This window comes from Sus scrofa, chromosome 1, assembly GCF_054392235.1.
Source record: "Sus scrofa isolate SSC_HxYL_T2T_F1_AM1 chromosome 1, Sscrofa_HxYL_maternal_Yorkshire_Landrace_v2.0, whole genome shotgun sequence".
NCBI lineage: Eukaryota > Metazoa > Chordata > Mammalia > Artiodactyla > Suidae > Sus > Sus scrofa.
The window spans coordinates 36,578,681-36,605,484 of record NC_139383.1 but is presented as its reverse complement, the minus strand read 5'-3'; the positions used below and the strand labels follow the sequence as shown (position 1 = coordinate 36,605,484).

General features: G+C 34.7%; 1 protein-coding gene and 1 long non-coding RNA gene across 14 annotated transcripts in view; both read left to right on the top strand.

Moving 5' to 3' along the window:
* The window catches only part of CENPW (centromere protein W), a 447,800-nt gene that overhangs the window by 114,066 nt on the left and 306,930 nt on the right, over positions 1-26,804 (top strand). The window lies entirely within an intron of this gene.
* LOC146406033 (uncharacterized) lies at positions 373-7,010 on the top strand. Its single transcript, XR_014804159.1, has 2 exons — positions 373-1,325; positions 2,515-7,010. It is a non-coding gene; the product is annotated as an uncharacterized LOC146406033 (long non-coding RNA).

The following is a 26,804-nucleotide window of genomic DNA, read 5'->3' as shown; positions in this document are numbered from 1 at the left end:
ACATGAGTGAAATCATATAGTATTTGTCTTTCTTTGTCTGAACTATTTCACTTCGCATAATACCCTTCAGGTCCATCCATATTGCCACAAATGTCAAGGTTTCATTCTTTTTCATAGCTAATATTCCGTTATATAAGAAACACATTTTCTTTATCCATTCATCTATTTACAGGCCTTTATTTGTATTCATACCTTGACTATTTTACATAATGCTGCAATGAACATAGGGGGAATATATATCCCTGTGAATTATTTAATTTTCTTTTGAAGATTATCCAGAAATGGAATTGCTCAATCATGTGGTAGTTCTATTTTTAATTTTTTGAGAAACCTGCATACTGTTTTCCACAGTGGTTGTACCAGTTCTCATTCCTACCAAGAGTACATGAAGGCTCTCTTTTATCTACATCCTTGCTAACACTTAATTGTTGTCTTTTTGAGATAGCCATTCTGACAGGTGTGATGTGACAATCTCATCATGGTTTTGATTTGCAATTCCCTGATGAATAGTGATGCTGAGCATTTTCATGTTTCAGTTGGTGATCTGTGTATCTTTGGAAAAATGTCTATTCAGGACATCTGTCCATTTTTTAATTGGTTTATTTTTTTATGTGGAGTTGTATGAATTTTTGTATATTTTGGATATTAACTCATCAGATATGTTGTTGCAAATATCTTCTTTCATTAGGTAGGCAGCCCTTTCTTTTTGTGGATAATTTCCTTTGCTGTACAAAAGCTATTTCGTCTATTTTTGCTTTTGTTGTCTTTGCTTTTCGAGACAAATCCGAAAAAATTATAGCCAAGACTGATGTAAAAAATTGTACTGCCTATGTTTTCTTCTAGGAATTTTATGGTTTTAGGTATTACATTTAAGTCTTAATTTGTTTTGAGTTTACTTTTTAATAGGGTGTTAGAATGTAGTCCTATTTGATTCTTTTGTGTGTAGCTGTCCTTTTTCTCAGCTTGTAATGGTAAGACTATGATTAGCTTCATAAGAAATTGTGAAACTGTTATTTCAGTGTGAGTGTAGCATTTTGTATTCATACCAGCAATGGCAGATAGTTTCTGATTTGGGGCTATTCGCCTGCAATTGCTATTGCCAGTGTTTTGAATTTTAGCCCATTCTCGTAGATGTGTAGTGGTATCTATTGTTTGAATTTGCAGTTCCCTCATGAGAAATTATGTGCCTCTCCACATATGTTTATTTGCTCTCTGTAGATTTTTTTTGGTAAGGTGTTCAAATCTTTTGCTGTTTTTTGGCTGTACCATGGCATACCGAAGTTCCTGGGGCCAAGGACTGAACCTGTTCCACAGCAGCAAACTTGGTTACAGCAGTGACAACTCTGGATCTTTAACCACTAGACCACCAGGAAATTCCTCTTTTGGCTATTTTTAGTTAGATTGCTTGTTTTCATATTGTCGAGTTCTTTCTTTTATTCTAGGTATCTTACATTATGTGATTTGTAAGTATTTTCTCCCAATCTATAATTTGTTTTTTAAATCATTTTTAACTGTGTTTTTCACAGAGAAAATTTTATTTATTTATTTATTTATTTATTTTGCCTTTTTTTGGCTGCACCTGCAGCATATGGAAGTTCCCAGGCTAGAGGTCGAATCAGAGCTACAGCTGCCAGCCTACGCCACAGCCACAGCAACTTGGGATCCAAGCCACGCTGAGACTTACGCCACAGCTCATGGCAACGCCAGATCCCCAACCCACTGAACAAGGCCAGGGATCGAACCTGCATCCTCACAGATACTAGTCAGATTCATATCTGCTGAGCCATGACAGGAACTCCGAAAAATTTTAATTTTAAAATTGTCCAACTTTACTTTCTTTATTTCATGGATAGTGCTTCTGGTATGTCTAAAATCTATCACCAAATCCAAGGTTTCATACATTTTCCTTGTGTTTTTATTAAGAAATTCTATATTTTTAAATTGTATTTGCCTTCATTTTTGAAGGATATTTTCACTGGGCATGGGCTTTTTTGGGGTAGTTTTAATTTCTTTTAGGATTTTAAAAATTTCATTCCATTTTTCACCACTTTTTACATGAATTTTTTTTAAATTCAGTCTAAGTCTCATGGTAGTTCTTTTTTTAGGTAATGTATCTCTTCTCTAATTTTAAGTTTTTCTTTCTGTTTTTGTTTTTTTGGTAGGTTAGCTATAATGTGTCTGTGCCTTACATTTGCCATATTTATAGGTTCCCTGAGCTGCTTGGGTCAATGCTTAGCCATTTTTTAAATTTGAATACTGATTCTGTTTATTCTTTCTCTCTCCATTCCTTCTTACTCCAATCTGTTTCACATGTTTCCTATAATATATTATAAGATTTTGATTAAAATTTTGCTCTCTGTGCTTCACTTTGGAAATTTCCTATTGACATGTCTGTACTTCATTAACCTGTTTATTTCTCTGTTCAGTCTACTCTTAAGCTCTTCCAATGAGTTTTATTTTTAATTTTTGCTTTTTAAGGGCCACACCCACAGCCTATAGAAGTTCCCAGGCTAGGGGTCTAATCAGAGCTATAGCCGCTGGCCCACACCACAGCCACAACAACGTGCGATCCAAGCCGCATCTGCGACAACACCACAGCTCACAGCAATGCTGGATCCTTAACCTACTGAATGAAGCCAGGCATCGAACCCACATCCTCATGAATACTAGCCGAGTTCGTTACATTGAGCCACAACTGGAACTTTTTCCAATGAGTTTTAATTTCAGATGTTATATTTTCAGTTTTATAGTGTTCATTTGAATTTTTATAGATGACAACTATCTGCTATAATTTTTTATTTTTATATACTTTGTACATCTTTTCTACATTTAAAAAACATATGAGTATCTTAGATTGGTTTCCCTATAAGCAGAGATTGAGATAGAGATTCCTACACACATGATTTCTTGAGGAATTATTTCCAAGCATAAGCTTTAAAGGATTGAGAAAAACAGGACTGCAGAATGAAAGAAGGCTGGGCTAACATTTGGGTTCTGCTGAAATCTACCTTCTTCTTGACTCCATAGGGGAATATGGAGCATTAAATGACAACACACAGTTGTCTCATTTTGCAGCATTGGACCCAGCATTTTGTATCCATGTTTCAACAAATCACTGGTTTTTGGCCACTCCTCAGCAGATACTATAGCCTCTTATCATTAAGGCAAGGTAAGACAAAGAGCTTTTACCATCCAAGAACAGTTCTCAGAAGGGAAGAAATGAAATGTTAGCAGCTAACACTCACAGCAGCTGGGGGCTGGGTGCTCTGTCTTAGGAAAGGACAGATTAGATCTTTTCCTGTATCGCATATGTCTCTCATGATCTTTTATGTATTTTCCATCCTTTTATTTCTTTGTGATTCAATTTATATGCTTTGAATTGATTTATTATCTCTTTAGCTGTGTCATATCTGTGGTTAATCTGGTCCATTTATTTTTATTTTTATTTTTTTGTCTTTTTTTTAGGGCCATACCCATGGCATATGAAAGTTCCCAGGCTAGGGGTTGAATCAGAGCTGTAGTTGCCGGCCTGTGCCACAGCCACAGTAACGCCAGGTCTGAGCTGCATCTGTAACCTATACCATAGCTCAGGACAATGCCAGATCCTTAACCCACTGAATGAGGCCAGGAATCGAACCCGCAGCATCCTCGTGGATCCTAGTCAGGTTCGTTACTGCTGAGCCATGACAAGAACTCCGCCCATTTATTTTAATTTCAGTGACTGTATTTTTAAATTCTATTTCCTGATAATCCTTTTAGATTCTAATCCGCTAGAGTAATGCTCCATCAAATAATACATTTTCTTAAACAACTAGCGTCTAGTGCTAGTCACAACTATTTTAAAGGCCGTGGCTGATAACACCAATATTTGAATCACATTTAGTTTTATTTCTATCCTTTTCCCCCTACTCCCAGGATAGCAACCTCAGTCTTTTTTCTTTTATGGCTGGTTCATGTTTGGTCATAGAGGACCAAAGAGTATCCCACAAGATTGTATAGATTATGGATGATGTTATTCTTATCCAGAGACAAATTGTCTTAACTTCAAGCCGTCAGTTACTTTAGGATCAGATTATCTCAAATTAAAGTTTGGTCTTTGTGAGGCCTGCTATATTTCTTGTTTGCCTTAATTCCAAGGTGTATTCCTTCAACTGTTGCAACAGAGCTTGGGATGTTCACTAGAGCTTCTCCTCTTTGGTGGGAACTAAATTTCATTTTCATCTTCCCCAAAATGGTATGGTTGTTCCATTTTTAAATTTTAAGGAAAGCCCATACTTTTTTTTCCATAGTGGCTGCACCAATTTACATTCCCACTAATAGCACATGAGGGTTCCCTTTTCTGTACATCCTCGCCACACTTGTTTCTTAAGTTTGTATGAACTCAGCCAATTTGATATGAGAGCTCTTTTTTGCAATCAGTATACCATATAGTGAAATGATCAACAAGGTTGACTGTTGGATGGAAGCAAAAGTTCTAAGGCTGTTACTAAATTTGATGAAGGGCTTTCGCCTTTTGGGATTTAATACACTCCCAAGTAGAAGCGGTGTCTGGTATAACGCATTTAACAGAACCTCAGAAGTGAAAAAGAACCGAGGAACTGTTAACAATTCCTGCACAACTTCCCTTGAGCTCTTCACTTTTCTTCTGTGTCTCCAAGCTACAAGTAATTGAGTAGAACATAAAATACCCAGTCCTCAAATTTAAGCTCATCAGGGAAAGCAAATTATTCTCTGATAAAGGGAAATTAAAAAGTCATTCACTATATCAGAGAAATAAAACACCAGGAGACATAGTTCTGCTCAAGGTTCAGCAAGAAGAGAATGGCATGGCAACTATGTAAACATATTATTGTTTGCACAGTGTATTCAAAAGACAGTTAAAAAAAACTCAGTCCATTGGAAAACTGTTAGGGGCTATCTACTGTGATCTGTAATTCTTTCGACCCATACACTCTCAGGTATATACTCAATAAAGTGTTTATAACCACCATGAAACAGACAGAAAATTGTTTATAGCAGCGCTGTTCATACTAACAAAATCTGAATCAACCAATTATCCATCAATAAGAATGAAAAAATGTGTATCATATTCATATAAAGAAATTATCATGAGTAGAAATGAACACATACTTCTACATGCAGTACAATCAGCGAATCTCACAAGCATAGTGAGTAAAAGAAGCCAGACTATTTATATGAATTTCAAAGTCAGACAGAATCAATCTACAGTGACTGAAATTAGGAAAGCAGTTTACATCTGAGGATGATAGTAACTGGAGGAGCAATAGCTGGGTTTTGTGGATTGTTGGTAATTTTCTATTTCTTGACCTTGTGGTGTTACATGGGTGGTGAATTTTGAAGAATCATCAAACTGTATACTTATTACTTATATACTTTTCAGTATATTTTACACTTTATTAACATTTACCTCAAATAAAGGCACTAAGAAGCATGCAAAAACATCTTATTATATAAAATGCACAACTTTAAAAAGTACAGAATTATGCCACCAATTATGATAGTAAATAGATGAGTAAAACTATACATGATATAATACATAAATAATTGACAAAATGCAATTATAGTAGATGCTTCTTTTATGCCTGTTTCAGAATTGAATTGATCTAAGAAATAACATCCTTTATGAAATAAACATTTATATGGTGCTTAGAAATTCCTTAATATTTATTTCATATGGCTCCTATTCCTAAGTAAAACTAAATTTAATTGTTTTCATTAAAACATCACATATAATATTCCATTTTTGTACAAGTAATTTTCTCTCTCCATCCCCTATCCATATTCCTTTGTATATGATAGCTATTTCTAGGTGAGTTTTTTGAACGTGAATTTTTTAGTACTTTTTTTGCGTTGCTTATATCCCTTTAAATTGGGAAATACTCTTTCCGTAAAGCAAAGTGATTTTTACTTAAGAAATCTTGGAAAATACCCAAACTTGAATTATTTATTAGTCTGACTCAGCTAAATAAGTCAAGTTGTTTTAAATTATGAACTCATTTCTGCTGTATAGCCCGGGGAACTGTATATGATCACTTGTGATGGAACATAATGGAGGATAATGTGAAAAAAAGAATGTGATTATACACACACACACATACACATATGTGTGTGTGTGTATATATATATGTGTATGTGTGTATAACTGGGTCACTTTGCTGTACAGCAGAAACTGACAGAATACTGTAAATCAAGTATAATAAAAATTAAATAAAAAATAAATTATGAATTCACAAATAAAATTTTTAAAAGCTTATTTTATGGCTTTAGATATTTGAAACTTACAATTTTAAGAATCAAAATTTTATAACTATTTTGTTGGAAATATTTCTAATTTATCTTCTACTCTGCCTTCTTAATGTATGACACAACTTAAGAATTGACTGACAGATCGCTTAGTTTTTATTAAAAACTTTAATCATTAGACAAAGCTGTATTTTCTTCAGGGATTATTGTCATGTGGAGAGATAACTGTGCTCAGGCTAAATAACCCTAATCTTCTACCTTGTAAAGTAATTTTGTGCCTTTTTTAATTTTCTTTGCAGAGATATCAACTATCATTTCATGTTTTGTCATTGTGTCAATTTCGAGCAGTCCTACTCGGTCATTTGCGTTTTTTTATTTTTCTGCTTATACTAGTATGAAGTTTGAAACTGTCTACTAGAAAATGCATTAAATAGGGCTCTATATATGCAAATGAGAATGCAGCAAAAATAAAATATTTTTGAGAGATTAGTGTAGAAAGTTATGAAGTCCATGCAACACATAAATTGTTTTTACACTTGTCACAGAGAAGAAATAATAATCCTGAAGATTTATAGTGTGGTCTCCAATGTAAAATTGTCTTTTAGTTAGAATGTTTAACACTCCATTTAACTAAAAACACAGATACAACAAATTCTGTATGATACTTTATATACTGTTAGCCTTGATTACTGACTTCCTTTTTAAATTATACTTTATGATATGTAAATAAAGCACCTGTCATATGTTAATACTAGTTTTATGTATGAGTTATTATAAAATTTACTTTTTGCCATTTTATCTTAAACTCTTACATTGTATAGGTATTAGTTTAAAGAATATAGTACAATGGTTAAAAATGTACTTCTCAAGTGGGAGGGGTTATCACCAATAGCTTTTGTTCATTGCTCAATTCTTCCTATTTTTTGGTATGACTTTGAATTAAACAAAACTTTTTTTACATTTGTTTTGTTTACACACTGATTACTTATATTGTTCTTATTTTACTGACTATTTACCTAAGTCATTCTCTTCCTGATTAAAAAAAAATATTCATGTGCTCTCATGGTAACAACGAATCCACCAGTTTAGTTTGTGGTTTCTAGCTGAATAATTTGATGACTCAGAATATTTAAAAGTTCACCATACTGTTATTTCCAAACTAAACCTGAAAGAAAACTTCAGAAAACTGAATGAAGTTCAACTCTTGAAGATATTCTAGGAGTTAAAAGATTTTATTCTCCTACCAACTTTGACAACGGAAAGATAACCAGGTGTTGAAATTGTCATAAAAATTTTACTGGTAAATATTAACCAATTGAAGACAAATAGTAAGAGGAATAAAAGGGAAATTAATGGGTACATAAAAATTATATTTATCGTAAAATGAAAAAAAAAATTAGGGTTGGAATTCACCATGGAAATCTCTGCTTCTTAACCCCCAGCTTGGATTCTCATTAGGATACAACTGGCAATCTTCCCAGTGACATGGAAACCACTACCACTTAGAGAGCTGATTCAGTTTTTATATGGCTAAAATTGATCTGAGTTCTGTATATTGAGTTAAATTCTGCCTCACGATAATGGTCCATCATTTGGTCATATTTAAGTCCTCCTGAGACACACATAACTGATTTTGTTGCTCTTCAACTGTCTTTTAAATATTTAAAGACTGCCTTCATATGCCATCTGTGTCTCCTCCAGGTTAAACAGCAATAGTTGCTTTAATCTCTCCTCAGAGGAAAAAAAAAAAATTGACTTCTCTTTTTCCCTCTGTGCCCCCCAAATCTACATCTCTATTAAAAAAGGGGGAAAAAAACCCTAAAAACAGAACCATAATATTGCAAATGGGTATGTCCAGAGTTGAACGCAGAGGATACATAGCTAGGATGGCATTAGAGGTTTTTTAAAGGACATGCTATTTTTGGTCATTTGGGGCTTTCAGTGAGGTAGAATCTCTGTGCCTTTTTCACCTGAAATGCTGTTGACATGTAAATCTCAGTATATATAGCTCTTGTTTTGTTTTACTTGTTTAAAAGCTAAATATATTTATCATTATTTAATTTACATATTTCATTCATTTTTCTAATTCCTTGAAATATTTTTGAATTAATTCATTATTTTACTTTGACCAAAAACCCCAAAATAAATGCCCCAAAACTTGTTTAATTCTTACAACAAGTTGTATGCATGTAATTCAATATGCTAACTCTCTTCCTACTTTTGGATAATGTCTATAACTTATATGCACACCATTTCTCTCTTCAGGTTATTTATAAAAACTAATAAACAGAAGAGGCAGGCAAAAATAAAACTTTAGGATCCCAAGTGGTCTCATTGCAGGGTGACATTAATCCATTATTCATAAACATTTTGTAAAGACCACTCGACCCAATACAATTCCACCTATCTGTACTATCATTAAGTTCATATTTCTCTATCTTGTTCCAGATGCTATCAAGTGAAATACCTTGCAGAAATTCATTTATATGATGTCTCTATGTCCCCCTTTCTTGTCAATCTTGGCACTTCTTTTAATAAAGAGAAGGAAATAGCACTGGCTTTATAAAGTATATTTATAATGAACCTATAGTGCTTTCAAAATAGCAAAACTTTCCTTATTTTTGCACATAGGCCTTCGTTTAAGAATCGGTACAATTTTCCCCTGAAATTAATTTAAATTGGCATCAATAGCTTCTGTTATATTTGTTTTCTTTGGAATTCAGAAATATATTTGCCTATCTTGGTTACTTGTCCTGTTGCTCTTATGTAAATCACTTTACCAGAATTTGTGTATGCTAAAATTACAGCTACAGTTTCTCTCAGTAGTCTGAGCTATAGCTTTCTGGGTTAAAAATGAGTTAATTTGACTAAGTATTCTGATTGTTTGCTTAACTACCTTGCGTTTTAGTCTTCTCCCACAAATGATTTTTCCACTTTCCAGTCTTAAATGTATCCTAGACAGAGGGCACAAATGGAAGTAGTTTTACATTTTTTAACATTATCTTTTGCCATCACATCATATACTTGATCACAAGTCCTATGTTTCTTTCTTCATGTGGTTTCTGATACAGCGTCATAACGTTCCTCAGAGTTTTCCTCTACATTTAATTTCATTTTGGCAGTTAACATTTTGTTGTTACAGTAAAAACTCTTTTACCTATCATATTAACTATTAATTAAGTATAGGATGATTACATGTTTTGCATATTCAAATCCCAATGCTCATAGATAGGGCTAAAATATGAATCATGTAATTATCATATATAAGGATATACATAATATTTATCCTAAAATATCTCACAACCATATTTAGGACAAAAGGAAATAGTTTTACCAATAATGTAAGGATGGTTCAAGTTCAGAAAAGATTTTATTCTAAAATCCCTTATAACAAATTAATGGAGAAAAATTCTCTATGATTGCCTCAATAAATGCTGAGAAAAAATTTATAAAAATCTGCATTCACTTACATTAGGAAAAAAGATTGTATATATTTAGAATTCTTGCATAATTCTATAATGAAATCTTCCTTAATCTAGTTAAGATTTGTCAAGAATCATAGAGAAACCATTATATTTAATGTTGAGGCATTAGAAGCATTCCCAGAAACAAGAATTCTAAGCAAAAACAAAAACAATATGCCAGCTATCATTGCTCTATTAAATATTTCAGTGCAGCTCTTAGCCCAAATAATAAGAAAAGAAAAACAAAGCCAAAAATAGGAAGGCTTATTGGACAACAGGAGAAAATTATTATTTGGAGATGGTAATATGAACAACTTACAGACAAATATTGAGAATTAATAAGAGAGTTCAATAAGATTATTGTACATATACTGAAGACTAAGATTTAACAAAATTGTCAGAGGTCCTAAACACTTGTAATGACTGATTAGAAAATGTTATACATATAGTACTCACATAGCAACAAAACCTCTAAGTACTTTATAGAAAATCATTAGCTATTATTGAGGACATTTTAGAAAAGCTGTGCAATTGGGGAGCCATATTGAGTTCAGAAATTGGAAGACTCAGTCTTCTAAAGATGTGAATTCGCTCCATATTAATTATAAATTAAATGGAGTTTCACTCAGATCACAAAAGATTTTTTTTTTTTTTCTGGAAGGGGAAGATTTGGCAAGTTCCTCTTAAAATTTATGAGATAGAGCTAAGTATGAAGAATCGCTAAGGCAACTTTGAAAAAGAAGAAATATTTCAGGATAATTTGTGATCAAATATCGAGAGTTTTTCTCAGGATTTCATAATTAAGAAAGTGAGTAATTGGTTCAGACATAAACATTAAAACCAATGGAAAAAGAGAAATAAAATAACACTTCATGGTATGTTAATTAATTACTGAAGAAAAACTACAAAAAAAATGGTAAGAGATGAACTATTCAAGCAATGATGCTGGGAAAACAAATCTTTCAAAAGTAAAAAAATAAAATTGCATGTGTATCTTATATAATACACAAAAATATCAATTCCACACTCTTTTAAAAAGTAAATGTGACAATCAGGAACTTCCCTTGTGGCACAGTGGGTTAAGGTTTTGGTGTTGCCACAGCTGCAGTGTAACCTCAATCCCTGGCCCAGGAACATCCACATGCCAAAAGTGCAGCAAAAAAAAGAAAAAAGAAAAAAATATGCAAATCAAACTATTAAAACTTTGGACAAGCAAAAGGACAAATACCTTTATAATACTGGGTATGGACCTATAAGTCCATAATTAAACAGCTATTTTCCTATAGATGAATCCTATACATCAGTTAAAACGCAAAAAGAGCATGGGGAGGGTCAGGCTGATGAGAAAGGAGATGCAAGGAGCTCTGGACTGCTATATCTCTCCATTTATTCAGAACCACTTCTGTGCCATTTAAAAGATTAAAAAAATTTTCTCTGTGAGGATTTTTGCTGTATTAATTTGTAGGTGATTGTTGTTTTGCAGTATTTGATAGTGTCATTTTTGTTTTTATTGTATTTTCTAGGTGATTACTGAGTGGAGAAGAATATTTATATTTGCGGGTAGACTAATATTTTGAATTTTCTTTTACCCAGAAAGCTTGTTAAGTGATCTGCTCTGAGTCTCTGCTGATTCTACAGGATTTCACAAAATCAATTTTGGGCTTGTATTTGTTTCATAGTATTTATTATTCATTTAATTGCTGTATTTGTAGATATTTCTTAGTATTTGATTTTGTATTTTGTTAATTTGAATTCCATCTTTTATTCTTTCTTTACTCCTGAAGTACATTCTTTTAGCAGTTTTTGCTGATCATAATTAGTAACAAACATAGACTTTATTGAGAATGTCTTAATGCTGTCTTCAATTGTCATTGATAATTACTGCATGGTTGCAGAATTCAGTGTTGACAGGTATTTTCCATCAGTGCTATAGAACTACTTTTCTGTTGTCTTTGACTCTCTACTATAACTGTAAAAAATTGGTTATTAGTTTAAATGTTATTATTTTATATATAATCTTTATTTTATCTCAGTACTGTTTTAACACCTCTTTTTGGTTTTCGGCAGTTTCACTACAACATGTCTAGAAGGAACTTAGTTTTATTTATGCAACATAGGTTTTGTGGTCCTTCTTAAAACTATGCTATTATCTCATTTCATGTTTTCTTTCCTATTATTTAATTCTTTTCCTGTAAATTTTATTAGGAGTAAGTTGATCCTTTTATGTTCATAGCTCTTAAAATCTTCTTTGTGTTTACTATCTCTTAATCTTTCTGTACCTGTTCTGTGTAATTTCCTCAGAACTTTTTTTTTATGGTTCCTTAATCCTCTTTACAACTATGTCCACTTTGCTATTTTTATTTTATTGTATTTTATTTTTTACAAAACACCATTTTTTCCCCATTTTAAAAAGTTTTATTGAATTATAGTTTATTTACAGCATGTAATAATTTCTGCTGTAAAACAAAGTGATTCAGTTATATACATACACTTAACCATTCTTTTACAGATTCTTTATTCCAAATAGGTTATCACAGAATATTAGGTAGAGTTCCATATGCCTATATAGCAGGTCCCCAATGGCCACCCATTCCATACATAATAGTGTGCACATTGCCAATCTCAAACCCCCAATCTATCCCTCCCCACAACCTATCCCTCCCCACAACCTATCCCCTTTGGTAACCATAAGTTTGTTTTTGAAATCTGTGAGTCTGTTTCTGTTTTGTAAATAAGTTCATTTGTATCCTTTTTTTTTTAAAGGATGCTACTTACTTTTAAATTTCTTTTATAGGGCTTTTTTTTTTTTTTTTTTTTGTCCTTTTCACATCTTTTTGTTCCTGTTTCTGAGCTCTCTGTGTGTATGCATGTGTGCGTATGTGCCTATGATTTCTTTTACAATTCCTTTATTTTATGTCTTTATTTAAAAATGCCTTTTAAATAGGTGAGGGACATTAATAGATAAAAGTTTTCAGTTACAAAATAGTTGAGCCATAAGTATGAAATGTATGGTGTGAGGAATATAGTAAAACATTGTGTAATATCTTTGTATGGTGACAGATGACAACTAGACTTATTGTGGTGACCATTTTGAAATGTATAGAAATATTGAATTACTATGTTGTATACCAGGAACTAACATAATGTTGTATATCAATTATACTTCAAAAACAAACCTGTAGAAAAAGAGATCAGATTTGAGGTTACCAGAGATAAGGGTGGGGAAGGGAGGAGGAGTTAGATAAAGGCAGTCAAAAGGTATAAACTTCCAGTCATAAGATAAATAGGGATGTAATGTGAAATGTGATAAATATAATTAACATTTCATTATAAATGAAAGCTGTCAAGAATAAATCTTGAGTTCTTATCATAAGAAAAAATTGTTTTTCTGTTTCTTTAATGTATCTGTATGAGATGATGAATGTTCATTCAACCTATTGTGATAATCATTTCATGATATATGTAAGTTAAATCATTATATTGTACACCATAAACTTATCAGTCATGTATGTCAACTATATATTAAATACAACTGGAAAAACAGGAGTTCCCTTATGGCTCAGCAGGTTAAGGATTTGGTGTTGTCACTGCAGTGGCTCAGGTCACTACTGTGATGTGGGTTTGATCCCTGGCCTGGGAACTTCCATATGTCATGGACACAGTCAAAAAAAAAAAAAAAAAAAACCTAAAAAACTGGAAAAACAAATGACACATTTTATAATAGCTAATGGATTATTTTGCCATCTGAATGGTAACAATCCTATTGGTTCTTTTTCTTTTTTTAGTTTTTTTGACTCTAGTCCATAATGAATTGTTTGCTTTCTTATGCATTTTATAATTTTTAACTGTAAACTTATGTTCCACTATGACTTTTTCAATGGGAATTGTGTGTGACCTGAATTAATGGTTTATCCCTCTGAAGTGTTTTCACATTCTGCCATGTGCCACAGAATTATTTTCATCAGCCCAAAATAAATTCTAAAATTCATTTCTTTACCTAAAGTTTTGCAGATCATAAAGAAATTGTAATTTCAAACTTTGAGTTAACATGGGGCACTTGTGTAGGTTTCTCAGGGGAGGCTTTATTTTCACTACTTTTTTTTTGTCCCTTTATGGCCGCAGCTGCGGCATATGGAGGTTGGCCAGGGGTCTAATCGGAGCTACAGCTGCCAGCCTACACCACAGCCACAGCAATGCCAGACCCCAGCCACATCTGCAACCTATACCATAGCTCACAGTAATGCCAGATCCTTAACCCACTGAGCGAGGCCAGGGATCAAACCTGTATCCTCATGGTTCCTAGTCAGATTCATTTCTGCTGTGCCACAACGGAAACTCGTATTTTCATTACTTTGTAATTTTTTTTTTTTTTTTTTTTTGTCATCTGAAATCACGATGGCAACCCCTACTTCAATGTTTCCCTGTGGTAGCGGGAAAAATTTCTCTGGTTAATCCTTATACCAAGGGTGTGTCTCTTTGAGGGTCTTGCATTTATTTATGTGTTCCAACTCCTACCTCAGGAGGGTAAAAAGTCTCTTCTTCTCTTTAGAATGTAGACTTTAAAACCAAAACCCTGGTTTAGAAATATTGACTACTAGCCCCATGTTAAACCTCTCACACTAGTATTTCAACACCTTGTATTACAGAAACCATAGATTTAGCTAATTGCTATTGTGTTCAGTTCCTTTTCTCCCCCTCTTAATCCAGGTATTTATCTTTATTTCTTGAAAATTCAGCAAAATACTTATAATACTTTTATATTCCTTTTTTTTTTTTTTTTTTTTTGCACTTCTACATATTTTTAGCAGGAGAATTTTAGGGATACCTCTGTCTTGCCATAATTGGAGGTGAGGAATTTTCTGTCATACTTTTTCTCTAAAGCAACTGAACCTCGGTTGCTTTTATCTCTGTAATAGTGTCACATTTTCTCACTCTCAAACTTTTTGACTTTGAAAATTTTCTCTTTCTGTTACTTCTGAGTCTTTTCCTCTTTGGTTTCTATTTTGGTTTATTTTTTCCTTTGTTGGTTATAATGATTTGTCCCTCCAAAGAGAAAGATTAAGGAGATGTTTTCCAAATTCTTGTACTATCTTCAAAAATACAGAATTTTTTAAACCGAACACAGGGTTGCCTGGAATCTTGTATAGGAATTAAAATAGTATGTCTTCAGTTCATGGGACCCATACTTTAATTTCAATAGTTTTGTGACTCTACAAGAGATTATAGACCTTTTTGATTCTTCCTGGAAACACTCCCTGACAATCTGTGGTGGCTGAATGGTTAACTTACTTGGCCTCTGCAGCTGGGCACTTGATTTGTCAGGAATTCCTAGCAATACTAGGTTTAAGTTAATTGGTCTATTTCCTTCTTGATTATTGATAGTTCCTGTGAGTATTTTTTAGGTATTTAAGTATTTAAGGTATTTACCCTAGTTTCCTATGTTAGGAATCATCTCCAAAATTAGATCATCAATATCACAAAATGTTATTTTTTAAAAAATGTGAATAGAAATGCCAAAAAACACCCCTCAAAAAAAAAAAAAATCCAGAAAACAATGTCCTGTTTACCTTTAATCCCTCTCATAGGCTATCCAACTCTTGTCTGTTTGGACTATCCATAATAATTCAGTACTTTAGAATGATGCAACATAACCAAGCTTTAATAGTCCTTTAAAATAGCTGTACAAAATGCTTCACTAAGAGGCAAAGATTTTTGATTTTGTGGACTTATGGTTAAATTCAATATCACATTCTTTTGAGTTGCCTACAAAAGGCAGTTCAATAATAAGTAATTAAATGATATAAAATTGAATGCAAATGTGATTTTCAAACAAAGTACTCATTTGCATAAAAGCACAAAGTAAAGCTGTTTGAGCTGATGAAATGGCAGTAGAAGAATTAAAAAAATGATTTCAAAGGTGGAAAAATGATTTTATTTTGGATATCTAAGCCTGATGTAAAGCAATGTGCAACGAGAATTTTAAAAGGCAACACAATATGTGTTCTGGAGCTTGTGTTAAAATACTGTAACTAGTCCCAAGTCCCTGGTAAAACCCTCCCCAATGATTGCTATAAAATCACCCTAAAATTGTTCTGAAAGTGTTACTCCATCTCATATTTTCTTTTTACAGACAAAACAATGTGAGCTTAATACAATGTATGGTGAGCATTAATTACAGATGTATATTATGTTTCCGTAACATACTAAATTGGTTTTTGTTTTTGAAGTTGTTGTTTTAATGTGAGTGCGTGGTCATAGTTGTGATGCTACCTCCATCAATCTCAGGACTTTGGTAAAGGATATAAAACTGGCTTATTATTTTATTAAGAAAAATTCAATTCAATATATATAGTTTGTATTTAGAAAGACGTCACAAGGGCCAAGACTGATTACAAATGAATGCTATCTTGTTCTTACTCAAGTTAAATTTCAAAAGATTTAATTTTTCAGGTGGAGGTTTTAGAAAAATGTGGATCAAACTGGTCTTTAAAAAAGTTTGGCTTTAACAGGGGTAAGCTTCAATTACAGAGAAAACTCATCTAGATGTTAAATACCTATTTTCCTGGAACGCTTGGATGAGTGAACAAATACTTTAATTCTGCAGGGAATAAAACCAAAAAACAAGAAAATATTTCTTAAAATGAACTCCTATTCATAAGGATGAGGGGAAAATGGGTCATAGAAAATGCAGCCTTCAGTGGTCCCATTCCTAGTCATCATGCTGCTTTTGAAACCATCCAGTGAGAAACTATGTCAAACGAACAAACAAAAAAACAATTTTTCTTCAAGTGAATTAACAGATTACTAAATAATTAAATCTCTGCGGTGAACCTAGCTTACTGATCAAATTTTCACCTCAACTTTTCAAGCTAGAGCCATTCTCAGACAATTTTTACTGAGTGGAATAGTCAAGGTAAGGAAAATTTCCTTGCCAGCTTGCCTTAAGCATATTGAAGCAGCAGTAACAGACAGGATTGTACCAGCCCTTTCACTGTGTAAATCCAAGCTGGAGTGCAGAGAACATCAAAAGGGTCAAAGGGATAGTGGAGGTTTTGTGTCCCAACTTGTCTCTATTCTCTCAGTGGTAGCTGATCCCATCTGTCTCCAAGAGCTGGGTATAGTTTGTTCTATTGTGAGTATTGTTCACAAGTCACCTAAGTAAAGATTAAACTTGTGGCTCTTTTCCCACATATTCAGTCTGGTGTTAAAATAGAAAAACAGACATGTACTTGTACTAGCAAAGAGTTATAAATAATGTTACTCTGTAATGCAGGATAACAGATTCTTTAAAGATGTCAATATCTGAAACATTTTATTTTCTCACTGTTTAAAGATTTTAGCAGTTTAGATAGCTGAATTGCGTTAATAATAGCTATTCTGAGGGGTAATTGTAAGGCTGGAAATTTCCGAAACCTGCAGAAAATACTTAGTCTGGTGATTGACAAGGATAAGTTATAGTTGTGAGTCATCATCATTATCTTCCAGCTACGATGCAATTCATGATGTGAAGAAAGGTGCTCTCAGTGGAAGAGGTTGTATGCTCACAGCTTCTATCTTCTAATTCTTTCTTGAACATAAAGATGACAGTGTCCATATTCTGAGCCAAGTGCCACATAACAAGCTTTGTTGCAATCATTTACTGTCTTGATGTTGTGGCAGGTGTCTTAGGATATAATTTCTCATTGCTGAAGAGCTAGATATTTAACAAGAAAATAGTAGTATTTTAAATTGTTAGGCTTAGTTTTAGGGGAAATCAGAGATAAGGCACATTTTGTCTTCCTGAGGTAAATACTATTCTAAGAGAGCTCTAGATTATTGACTTAAAGCATACAGGCAGTGTCTAGTGTGAATTAAACTATGTCTGTATACATCATTTTTCCTTCTGAATTTACTTATAATTATTGAGTATACTTTACTGTCTTGGCCGAAACCCAAGAGTTGATTGCCATGGGCATTTAAAATATTTTTCAAATCTAAACAAAACTATGAGTTAAATTGCTTTTATGCTCTGTGAACACTCTAGCTTTGTTCATTATAGAGAATGGGGGAAGTACAAGTCATTTGATTGCTCTTTAACCTTTCATTATATCGACAATCTGTTATTGCCTAGCATCAATTCCATTCTTCTCAGAAGGTGGCTTGGCATTTTTGTGGTATTTTCAATCTAGGAAGATAAATCTGCATCTCCATCTGGGTTGACCAGATGAGGCTCCCTTCAGAGCCAATTAACACTTTACCAATGGGGTCACCTCAGCATGGTATGAGGTGCTTTGCACCTCCAGGGCTACCATAAACTGTCTCCACAATGCCTCCAGATGCTCCAGGACTGGAAACCAATCAATCTTTTACATAAATGGTTAGCACACCTACCCCAGGGTCCTAGAAAGACACACAGCAATGACATGGAAAGATGTATATGGCTCTCCAAGCCAGAGCCTTTTGAATATTCTTTTGTTAGCCTCTTCCTGTACTTAGACCAACGAGAAGGATATTCATGACCTATGGGAAAACAAACTAGGCCTGATAGGCAAGGAACAAGCTCCACTCCTGTTCATTTTTATAGTCACCTTCACATATTATTATAACTTCTTGACAAGCTTGACTAGAAATTTCTGAACAACTTCAACTGTGACAATTGAAAAAGCCATAAATCAGTGTGAAAAGCCTTCCAGCATTCAATCCAGGGCAAGCGCTATAGGTCGCACTTGTTACAATGCTTCAGGGATGGCCATGCTAGCTCTGACACCACTGGAGGCAGCTGAGGGCCTCTCTTTGTGGTATCCTGGCTGTATCTGAGATATGCAGTTATTTCTATAGGAATCCAGACTTGATGCACAGATTGCTGAGGCTTTTCTGCATAGTCATCTCATTTATTGAAGCAATTCCCTTTAACTCTGTGTTAGCTGGGAAAGAATGCAAATTAAATATTCTTTAGTAGAGAGGCTGGGAAGGGTGACAAGTGAAGGGGAAAAAAGGAAAAAAAAAAGGCATGAGTGAGCGCAGTGGAGGCCCAGAGTTCCCTCAGGTGGCAGGCTAACTAGCTTGGCTTTTGTGTAGACACTGCCTGCCTGTGGGATGGAGCTAAGAGACAGAAGAATGACAGTCTGGAGGAAGAAAGAAAGACAGTAATTATGGGATGCGTGCGATTAGTGCGGTAGCCAGAGAAATTAAGCCACAAGTCCTAGGAATCTTCCCTTCTGTATGGTACCTGCAGAGGGGGAGAAAAGACCTCGCTACAGAATTCAGTGGGAATCCACTCCCTGCCAGCTCAGCTTGATTGCTTTCTGGGTTACCTACTGTGGAAGTTCAGCAGCTCGACCTTCCTTTCAGCAAAGCTATATTGTCCTGCCCTGAAAAAAAAGCAGATTAAGAATTTACAGGGATCCCTCCATCACTGGCCTCTGACAGGAACATTCAGGGAGCTGATTTTTCATGGTTCAATTTGCCTGGGGCCAAGATTCTTATCGAAATGTATTCTGTTAATGTAAAGTGCCATTGCAGATTTAAAGAAATATCTATCTTCCCATTAAGCTTTCTCATCTTTCCCCATCATCCTCCTGCTTTAGTAGGTGGTGGCATTCTTCCTGAACTACTTTATTATTATTGTTGTTATTTGAAGAATATATACACTTGAGTTCAGGTTTATCGGAGGGCAGGAAATCATGTCAGTTAAGTTTATAATTATTTTGTAGTGAGGTAAATTGCATTCTATCTTGAGTCTGAGGTATTCCCAGCTATAATTCAGATCATGCTTCATTTGTTTGATTTGACTTAAATGCTTTACTTAAAAGCTGTAAGTTTGAACAATAATTGAAAAACACTTTTTTTTTGTTTTCACAAAAGCTATGTAATTTCTTCAAGCCAGGAAGAAATAAAGGCTGCCCAATGTCTTCTTGGTTTAAAGTATTTTTGAGGGCTGTTTCAGATGGTAGAGGGGAAGGGTTAGTCAGATTTTGTACCAGGGATTATATTAGGCCTCTTGTATACATATTATCTCAGATAGTTAGACTGCAGCATTGCTATCCTTCTTTCTTGCCTCTTTGGCAAACAAGAACCAAATCAACCATTTTAGCATACCTAATTTTGTCAATATTTATACTGAAAATTTGAGGTTATGCTAATAAATGGCATGACTGTACTATGCTTGTTCTTAGTACTGCCAACACAGAAGAGATTCTTTAATGCTGTAAGTTATGCTAACAGGGCAAGAATCTGGAAATAATATTTACTAGAGATGAGAAAGTTTAGCAGATGGACTGTAATGATTTTCCAGGAGGAGGAAATGCAACATCTTGTCTCCTACTCCGATTGGTGCCACCTGGCATAGTTTGATATAGAGCAGAGGCTCTCATTAGCTGGCTGCAACAATGCCACTGACTATTTACGATTTTTGTTATAATAATTTTGATACATTTTATTTTGTTATGTTTTATATCTTCAAAACAGATAGTTTGTTATGTATCCATTGAAGGCCTTTCTTTAAAAACTTTCAGTATAAAACACATATATGTTCTTGTTCTACATAAACTTACCTCATTTCAGATGGATTTACCGCATGGTCTGACCTATTACAAGATCTTTAAATGTAGACCTCGATCCTTTTAATAATGAGACACTGGTGATGTTGGACCTAGGGAGTGTGCTTTAGAAACGCAGAGTTATATTTCCATGGACCTACCATCTTTCATAGCATCTTATCTATTCTCACTTTCTTTCTCACAATCTATAGAAGTATGTCCAGGGGAGGAAGATTGATGTACTGTTCAGTATCTCTGACTGAATTCATTTTTAGATTCATTTATTAATGATTTAGGGTGATTTCAAATGAAAGATATGCATTCTTCATTTGAGTTATTTTGCAATATTCATTGATAATATACCTGAAAAATCCAATGGGTATTTTCAATAAATGACCCCTTTTTTTTTTTTTTTGCCACAAAAATCTCAACCTTTCCTTTCATTGCACCCTAGCAGGTAAATCATCTACAACATTACTCTTGTGACTTAAAATTTTTTTAGTTTTCTTTTCTTGATATTATTTAAGAGAGAATTGTAGTTTAAAGCACCCAATCAGCTGTGGCATTCTTCTAGTAATGAGTGCTTAAATGGGTGGGTGGGGCAGGGAATCTAAAAAATAAGAGGATGGAAGGAAATTTGAAAGTAAAAGTCAGTTAGCTGGTGATACTTCTCATTAAGAAGACAAAATAAATGAGGTGATTTATTTTTATATCTGATGCTAACGAATCGCTTTGAGAAACTTGTACCAAAACATCATGTTGGAAAAGTTATAAAACATAATCATTTAGCCAGAACAACAACAAAAAAGGTTACTGAAATGCTGCCAAGGCCAAAGGATGGATGAATATCAGCTCCAAATTCATTAGCTGGGGCAGGCAGTTATGTTGAGCTGCAGATTGATATCAAAGTGAGTGCTGCTCATGTTGTGATGTTACCAGTGTACAGCAGAGTGTGCTAGCATTATTAGAACGAAACTACCCAGTCAGCTCAAGTCTGCGTCAACGTAATAGTGAAGAAAAGAAAAAGAGCCAAGGGAGAAAAGGACAAATAAGGAAACTGGCTGTTGATAGCTCACACACACTTGTAAGCCATAAAGGACTTTTTGAAGTTCTAACAGAACAGTCCCTGTGGAACAATGATAACAGGAGAGACAGACATTGATGTGTAAATGACATCATCACCCAAAGAAACTTTCACTCAAACAAGAGTCCTGGATCATGCTGGGGTTCAAAGGGACTCTAATCTTACCCTTCCCCGCACCCCCCCCCCCACCTCCTAAGTTCTTGCCAGAAAAGAAGAAAACACAGAGAGGCTTGTTCATGTCAGCTTTTCTGACTTGACCTGGAAACTGAGAGTCATGTAACTGGACAAGGGCTGCCCAGAGTTCACAAATTTTAGGACCAAGTTTGTGAAGACATTGGCTTAGATTTAGATAAGGACAATGGTTGAAATTAGTGTTACATATGCTTGACCACCTATCTCCAGAGATGTCTGATACTTTGAGAGAAAATATGAAGTTGTATCAACTGTTTATAAATAAATGTGAATTTATCATATTATTGCTAGAATTTTCTGTGAAAGGAAAAAAGCTGCTTTTCCTGCCCTAGAAAATCACTTTTCTCTTTCTGATTAGTTTAGTACTATACAATTTAATAGTTAATAGGTCATACTAATCAACATTTCCCCACTTTTAACTGGAAGATAAACTTGATTAGCAACGGAAGGAGAGTATTTCTACTTTCTGAGTCATTAGTTGGAATTCCTAGGGATTGCCATCTTTTGAAGAACTGGATGTTAATGATAGTTTCATCTAATTTTTCATGTAGTATAAATAGCCTGGTTACTCACTGAGAGTGTGCATCAATCAAGAGTTAAGAAGCCCAGCACGGGAGAAAGGACATTGAAAGGACAAATCAAACAATGGTATTTGTCAAATATTATCTCCTTTAATAAGGACCGTAGATTTGAAATGTCTCTAAATTCAAATGACAAAGCCCTTTCTCAGTATAAAGTGTTTATATAGCACAAGCTAATTAGTATTAGAAATATCTGCTTTATTTCCTTTTCTCTGCAGCTTAGACATCTATCTGGGAGGAGGCTGAGTACATCAAGTATTCCTTTCAATGTAAGCAATAAGTAGTTCACTTCCTGTACTTTCCATGAACTTTATAATGGTTAAATGGAGCTATACTCAACATGAACTTGTGAATACCTCCCTTTTAATTTTCTTTGGCTAGAATTGAAACCTCAATATAAAATAGAAACTATTCGACTTTCTGTTCTGACACCACAACAGGTTCTTTTGTAGAATGGTACTGTTAATCAGATATGGCGATTCATTATCATTGTAAGTTAAATGAGAACTTTGTCACTCTAGAATGTTGCATTAGGTTTGTGTTATTCCGTATTCCTCAGCTGTTAAAATATTATATGATAGTTGTGGAAGTCTTTAGTAAAACTTTTTAGTGATTGTTCAAATATCAGGCTGGCTTAGTTTATCCAGTTAGAGTCTCTGGGGTGCCTGTCTTTGGTTATATTTTGAAGAAGAGGTTGTCCTGTCAGTGAATGTGTTTGTATATGCTAATTTGAAATGAGTGTATGTTTGGCCAGGAGTCAAGCTGGCAATTAGACAGTATGTCAAATGCAAGTCTCAAGGTTCATATGTAGCAACTGGAGGAAAAGGGAAGTTGAAGTTAGCATGCAGTTATTGAAGGTAGTTAACTCTGAGAAATCACAAAGAAGTGATGTCTGTAAACGGGCTCTCTCCTTTCTACCCCTGGAGCCTGCACACTTTACTCTGTCCTCTCTTAGCTGTTGTACAATTTTTTTTGCCTTCTTTGTCTTAAGGGACCTGTCCAAGATAACTCTACTTCCTGGATATTTTTCTATTATCTCTTCTCACTGGGTCTCCTTTGCTCATCCTTCTTCATCTAGGTCCTGCCAAGTTTAACCCTCAAAACATTCCTTGATCTCCCTTCGATCCTCATTTCTTCCTTCATTGCCTTAATTCAGGCCTCATTCGCATGTCCCTCTTCTGGTCTAGGCAAAGTAAGTTGAGCCTGGTCTCCTTGCTTTCAGTTTGTTTACTACACACCTGACCAGTTGTTCTGTCTCAGCCGTCCATATCACTGTCCTTCCTAAAGTGATTCTGCGTTGCCTAGAAGATAAAATCTAGCCACTATTATGATGTTTTTAGACCCTCTTTCAGGGCCTAGACAGTTACCTTCAATAAGTAAAGGGATTCTGGGAATGACATAGAAGTGCCCTCATGAAGCATTTGAATTTATATGTGTTAGAGAAATAGGTATTCAGGGCAAGGTTCACTTAGAACCACCAGTATATGGCCTGTGCTAGTAACACCAAACTGCTTGTGCTTTTCTGCTTCCACCATGGTATTTTGGTCCTTCCCCAACACTTTTGCTCATTCTGTCTCCTTTGTGGATAATACTCATACACAGCATGTTCCCTCTCACTTACTGCATCCTTCTCAGGCTAACCATTTATCATTACTTAAGATTTATATCAAGTAGTCTTCTTCAAAAATCCATGCATGGTCCCCGTTTATTTCTTACAGGTTTCCATATCTTCTGTAGCACTTCCTGTATTTATAAATGCCTGTCTCTCCTATTATACCATAATTGCAGCATTCTCAGGGAATAGTGGAGAGCCAGGTATGTGGTAAGTACTCAGGAAAGGCATGAAGACTGTGCATAGTGAAATAGAGCTGTGGTTCACTGCCTTGACTTGGCCTTTAAATCTATGGCTCTGGGAGTCCATGGAAATCTCAGGGAGTCATTTGATACTGGTCAGGAAGAGAAGATGGCAAATCCTGTCTTTTAAACTGTCCTATCCCTGGAATCTAGAATTACGCCCGTCACACTGTAGAAGAAAGAAAAGGATGAAAGGCAGTAAGGAAAGAAAGAAGGAAGAAAAAGATTTATTTTCTTAATCTGGAAGTGCTGTGGAGGAAGGGGAAGAGAGAAGGGAGGCAGGGAGATAACTGGAGCTGAAGTGAAGCATGGAAACAAAGCCTGTTTAGAAGAATGAGGACTTTGGAGATAGCCACACAAGAAGAGTGCTGGGCTGAGAACAGGTTGAGAGCTGAGAACTCAGGAAATGTTGAGCTGCTCTGAATGACATTTAATTCCCCATTAGGATACGGAAGAGTTGAATTTCAATTCTTTAAAACAGCCTCTCCTAGAATAATATGTGTACTCAGATATATCTTCTTCATGTGATAAATCATTTTGATTTTTTTTCTCACTTTGAAGGATGAGTGTGAGAGAAGAAAAGGGACACTGTCAAAACACACAGATTTTAAGAGGGAGTTCATTTGGCAAAGGAGTGACAGTGAAGAGAGGTCACCTCAAAGTGGCATTTCACCAAAGCAGCACTACTTATTTGCCTGGCATCCTTGCCATCAACCAGATCATACTTAAAATGTCCCTGAGGGATGTGCTGTAGAGTCACCCTTGATAAATTCAAAGTTCTTAGCAATATACCACTGTTTTAAAAATGTAACTAAAAAATGTGAAGGTCCTTTGTCTAATCGCTCAGTGTAAGAGCAGGAGGAGCCTTAATAATGTGATACGATATTTCTGGTTTGAGCAAAGTGATTGAACAGGTCTGTAAGCAAAAGACACAGAGAAAAGTGTGTGTGTTCGCTGTTATGTCATTCACTAGGAGAAAGACAAGACAGGAAGCACCTAAACGTCCTTGGAAAAAAGGTAAATACAAAGGATAAGCATCTTCCAGTTTTCTTGTGGCCCATTTTCACAGGGCTGCCAAATGACTCTCTCCTGTTTGCCTCCCACCAGGGGTGTGTCAATGATGTATTTTCACAAGTGCTCAAGCACTGAGATAAAAAGTGTAGTGTGAGTGTCAAAGGTGGACTAAAATACAAAGTTTCACTACTTGCCAGTTTTCATGGAAGATAAATAGTTTTGCTTTGTAATAACAAAGGATATCCTTGTCTCCAAGTCAGCTACCTTGTAAATCAGGAAGTTGTTCTAAAGGAGGCCCCAGATTAGAGCTGACTTGGCCCGATGGTGGGTGAGGGGTGTTATTCTGGTACAGATGACAACCAACATATTGTATAATCCTGACCTTTTAAAACAGCCCTTTCAAAGTGGCTACCTTTGCCAATCTAGATTTGAAAGACAGTCTAACCAAACTCTCTTCAGTACATAAACACCTTTTTCCTTTCCACCTCCAACTACACCCAAGGCCTTAGGTTTAAATAGTTAATAGAACCATATGCTAGCCAAATTCACTTTGATAACCAGAATAGACAAGTCTGGTGGTTCTATTTTTATTTCAGCAAAGTTAAGCCAGTTAAACTACATATATAGTCAGAAAATACAATAAATAGAAAATATTTATCCCGCGATGGGTTAAAACTCACGGTGAAAGGTGTCCACTATTTAAATGATCAGAATTTTCTGTAGAATTATAAGAGACAGATACATTTAAAAATGTAGCTTGAGGTCAATTAGGGAAAACAAAATATAAAGAAAACTCTCAGAATTCAGTAGCATACAAGAACAACTAATCCATTGAATATGAATGTTATCTAAGGAGGTTAAAAGAAATCAGACTTCCCTGTGGGTTGTGCATGGTGTATGCATTATGTGCTGTCATTAAAGTATTTTTTTTCCTCTGGTAAGCAGGCATTCCCTGCTGGGACATCTCTTTGGTTTGGTGGGAGTCTGGAGTTCTACATGAAGTGTGTGTTATCATCTAGAAATTACTCCACATAAAAGTTTAATGGTATTGTCCTAGCTATTTTTCAATTAGTGCATGTGTTTTATTCACATGACTTGGATTATTGCAGACATGAATTATAACTCTGTGGTAAAACATGATTAGAGTTTTTTTTTTTTTTTTCTTCTCTGCTATGATCTTATGACTGATGAGAAACTCTGAACAACAACAAAAAAAAATGAATATAATTAAAATAAGTTAAGCCTTACCGTTGGCAATAACTCTGAGATGCTGAATTATCTCATGTTGGCTGGTTTAAGGCCTTTACTTGGATTACCTTGAAAACTGTGCACAGTGTTCAATCACTACACCTTCGTTTTTTGCCCCCAGGCCCCTGTGTTTAAATCCATCAGTGTCATGGAGCAGTGGGGTTTTAAAAAGTATTTGGAAGGACACCAAGCCTGAATGTTTTGAGAGCATTAACCAAGATACACACACAGGACTGAATATATTTTCGTGGAGATTGAAACAGATTTTTTTTTTTCCTGAGAATATTATTAAAGAAAACCCTGGATTCATATAGAGGATGTGGAACCAGGCCATGTGTAGAGCTGCTTTTGCTTAATTAAATCTCTATCTTTCTCAAGTCTTCTGAAATACAGTAATCACTGAAAGGCTCTAGCCATCTCTTTCATGGTGTGAGATATGAGATATTTATTTTCTCTTTCTTGAGGACAAATTATGATTTTTTTTTTGTCGGCTATGTATTTTTAAAGAGAACTAAACATGAATTTTGAAAATGTAATTGAGTAATCTGTCTGTTGAAGGTTATGCTGGCATCAGGCGCAAAACTTA